We start from the raw sequence: 4,645 nt of genomic DNA on the forward strand, positions 1-4,645 counted from the left end.
TTGATGTGACTCTAATTCATCATTCCAACGATTCTCTGAGGTAGGTACTTTCAACTCAATTTGATAGATGAGGAAACCAAGACATAGAGAGATTAAACAAAGTCCCCAAAGCCACACAGGCAGGAAGCTGGGACTGCTTCCAGCACTCGGGCTTCCAAGACAGAGCCCATGAGAAGCTGCAGTGTAAGGACACTGAGTGTAGTACATGTCATTGCCACCATGTCCCCAGGATCATGCCTCCTAGGCGGTCCCTGCCATCAGACAGCAAGTGGAAGGTCCACCTCTTGAAACTGATTATTCCAGGATGTGCTTAAACTCCCCACACATGTTTTCCTCAGAAGTCTCATCATCTGGAGATGGGTCTGGCTGCAATTGTTGCATCCACACGACTCCTGAAACAGAATGCTACGGGCACCAGTGACAGTCACAACAAAGTTTATTACAATGAGAGGCAAGGCCGACCGATCGGGACCAACACTCTTGATAAGAGTGCGGCCTCGAACAGCCGGGGTACAGAGTTTTTATAACCGATCACATCGTTTTATCATCACCTGGGAACAGAACAAAGAAACAATTTCCAGATGAGTTAGAAACAGTTGCCTAATGAGGTGTTTACTTTAGACTTTCTGCCTCTAAGTTGCAACCAGTGGATCTCCTTGACCCTGCCTCTGATGCTCTTTTCTTTGAACTTTTGCTTCCTTAATTGGTGAAGCCTAATTTACAAGAGTATGAGGCGTAATTTATAAGAGTAAAGCAAGGCTGTTATCTCTTAACCTTCAATGTCAACACAAAGCTGTTATTTTTCAAGCTAAGCATTAGCCCTACACTACAATTTAACCCTTACACAATGTTCACACATTGCTTTTCTAACTTCTTACTCTTACTTCTAACTTCTTTTTCTAACTTCTTACTCTTAAGCGTGAGAGCTGACTTTCAACACTTCTTGGCAAGCAGGGGACTCTGGACGCTCCCTTCAAGGACCACAGGTTCCATTACTAACGAAGAGAATTAGCTCATCCGTCTCCCCAGCTTTCTTCAAAACATAGGGACATGCTCATTTAATAAACACCCCGCTAATGAAAATTCCATTTGCTTTGTGAAACGTATCAACGGCTCCACTGGAAAATGTTCTCCCTTTAACATGTGCCTAAGCGCTCTGAGAAACTGCACACCCCCTTCCAGGCTTTCCAGACTAAAGGAGGGTCAGAATAAGTCAGTCATCCGGTTGATTCAGGAATATCTTTGGATCCCAAGACCACAGGTTTGAAAACAAGAGGGCAGCACAAAACAGAAAGTATTTCTGGAGACCGGACGTTGTTCATCACTGTGCTAGGCATCCTGAGGCTACAGGACTCTCTGTATACTAAAACTCTACAGTATAAAACCAAGATGAACAATTTAAAACATAGGAAACACAGTACAAAAACGTATTTAATTAGGTGCAGAATTATGCGATGCTGGGGATACATGCATGGAATAAGGCCAACGAGGACAAGAACATGCAGGCAACTCTAAGGACAAAAATATGATTGATCTGGCACATTGGCGAGAGAATATCAAGAAATTAACTTCCATATGCACATGTCACAATCCTATGAAGGAGGTATTATCCCCACTCTTGAGAGAACATACCCCAAAATACTCTATGCAAATACTCTAACGCGGCTCATACAGAGTGCATCCCTCCAGAGATGACCTTAAACCTGATGTTGACTTACCTAATTGACTTTCAAATTGAAAATAAAGAGGCAGTAGTAGGAATTCAAACTGAACTCCTACTTTTGACAAGAGCAGAAGCAATGAAAGCCATGACTGTAAAAAGTGTGGACAGAATTGCCAAGAAAGCTCTGGACAACTGGGTTGATAATATTCCATTTTGCGTAAATATTCATTTTTATAGATACTCACTCCAGACAGTGAATCAATACTCTTTGAAAGGAATCTCATCTGAATGCAGCGTATGGCTGGCCCAGAATTATTAGCTAAGCAGGAAAATTACAGAGAGAAAAATTAAATATTTCCTTTAAATTCATGCGAATAGGAATCAGAACACTTCAGAAGCCTGAGGTGTTATTTTTTAATTAAGCGTGATAATAAACATAAAGTCTTCAAGCAACTTCTAAAGGGAAATGTGATCTTTCAGTTGAAAGGACCAGTAAAACAATCATCTTTACAGAGGAAGACTGGGCCTCCTCCAGGCCAAAGCACAGAGATTAAAGGCTTTTCTTATGCTAAAGCAATTGCAAGCAAAAAAGAGCACATTTGTTAAACTCTCCTGCCCTTGCTTCTAAATCCTAAATTTAACTTAATTTCTTTATTCCATGTTTTCTGCTCTTTTTCTCAATATTAGTTGAATGAATTAACTGAGCAGCTACTATGTGTCATTCATCGTGCTGCGGGCAGGGTATGCAGCAATGAACAAGGCGATGTGGGCTGATTCAGTGCCCCAAATAACCAATTACCCCAAAACATAGTGGTTTCAAACAATGATTTTATTTTCCTCGTGATGCTGTGGCTCATGAATTTGGAAAGGGTAGTGCTGGGCCATTCTCATTCCATTGTCTTATGTGGCCACAGTCAGATGTTGACTTGGGCTTCGGGCACGTGAACGCTCCTCTGGGCTGGATGTCTGAGATGCTACAGCACATGGCTGGTAGCTGCGAACGGCTGATGGCTGGGAGTTCAGTGGGGCTATTGACTGGAACATCCACAGTGTGCCTTTCCCAGTATAAAAATCTCAGGGTAGCTGGACTTCCTGTATGTGGCTTCCCACTGAGCGAGTGTCCCAAGAAAGCCAGCCTATTTGGATGTCAGGCAGCATCATTTCTGCCACATTTTGTTGTTCCCAAGAGAGCCGTACGGCCAGCCAGGATTCAAGGAGAGAGGAAATAGGTCCCACCATTTGATAGGAGATGGGAAAGTCTGCATTGTGGATGAGCAGGTGAAAGGAAAGATATCATTGCGACAATCTTTGAAATATATAACCTGTGCCTGAGACTCACATGGTCAGAGCTCTGGAGGCAGGTGACTATATACTCCTGAGTCAAGCATGGACATTAAAATGACTGCTGGGGCAGGCGTCCTGGTATGGGAATCTAAAAATCCGTAGGGACACCCGGTACACCTTTGTGAGGTTCTCTGGCCTTCCTGGGAGTGCTGCCAGGAGAAGAATGCCCCTGGCTACCACAGGTCTCTACGTCCCTTCTGACTTGGGAAATATTTCTCCCTTCCCTCAAGAGGACCCGGCATCATCTCTTTGTGAGTTGAGACTTTGGGGAACAAACACCAGGTAAAAGGTTGTACTCAGGAAGCTTCTCTTCCTGCCCTGCAAACTTGAAACCTGACAACACCAAGGTCTGGTTTCTTGAGATGGAGAAGTGGGGAATAACAGAAAGAGCACAGTCCAGTACAAGCTCTTCAGAGGGAAAGGGATTTCGAAGAATAACATGGCATCTGTCACTGGGAGCTGTCCTAGGGCCCCAGTTGGTTCAAATTTTCTTCCAGATCAAGGGGGGAAGATGAAGCTACTGGACTCTATGAAGTATCCCTTGAAACTTTATGAAAAATATTGGGGTACCACAATATGCTTTATCCTCCAGATGCCAAGGTATCAAAATGGAGGAGCAGCCTCTCCCCTCTTGCCCGGAGCACTGTGGCTCCCACGTCTAATGTCCCAGCATCCACAACCTCACCTGAACATCCCAAGGGCTCCGAGGGAGGAGGTTCAATGGGGAGGCCCAGTTCAATGGGGAGGTTCTACTGGCATCTGGTGAGTAGAGGCCAGGGGTGCTGCTAAACATCCAACAGTACTCAGATCAGCCCTGAACAACACAGAAATTTTGCCCCAAAAGGTAAATAGCAACAACATTGGAAACGTGCCATAAATCAATCCTGAAACATCTTGGTGGGACTTCTATGTCTATGTTTAGCTACAGAGCCTGTTCATGGTTTTCTAGAAGGAACATGATAACCACTGAGATGTGTTCTCAGTTACAGAATCCTAGCCATTCTTTCTTAATCCAACCCCAGCCAGACCATCATCTCTCCCCTGTTTGCTATGGCTGCAGCTTCCTCATCGCCCTCCTTCCTGAAATCCCAAAGTAGGTGTTAGCTGTTTATTGTTTGCCTTAACTATTTGCCAACTAGTGCACACATGATGCCAAACTCTGTCAGATGTGAGTAGAAAGAAAGAAGCTGAAATATTATTGTCAGTTACCATCTAATTTCTCTCTAGTGCTCTTTCTGCCTAGATCAGGGAGCCCTTCTTGTCTCATTGGCTCTTCCATGGGTCCTGGACCCACCTGGTCCTCAAACTCAGCCTGCTTCATAGGACACAGCCCTATTTTAGTTTAGTGCCCAACAACTTTAACACAAGGCAGATTGGTCCCAGTGTTACAACAGAGTAACACTCAAAGGGCAATGTAAGCATTGGTGGGAAGAGATGAATGCCAACTGGGGTGCCCTTAGCCTGCTAAGGAATAAGAAATAACTGACTGGGAGAGTTGCATTAGCTATTTCATACTATTACACTTTGTTTTAGTGAATTATCTTTCTTAGAATACCAAATGGTCCCCTAATGGCCTGAAAGATTTGAAACACTTACAAAGCACTAACGTTTTCTCTTCCCAGTCACTGGGAAGTCTGG

The sequence above is a fragment of the Panthera onca genome, chromosome D4 (assembly GCF_046562875.1).
Source record: "Panthera onca isolate mPanOnc1 chromosome D4, mPanOnc1 haplotype 2, whole genome shotgun sequence".
NCBI lineage: Eukaryota > Metazoa > Chordata > Mammalia > Carnivora > Felidae > Panthera > Panthera onca.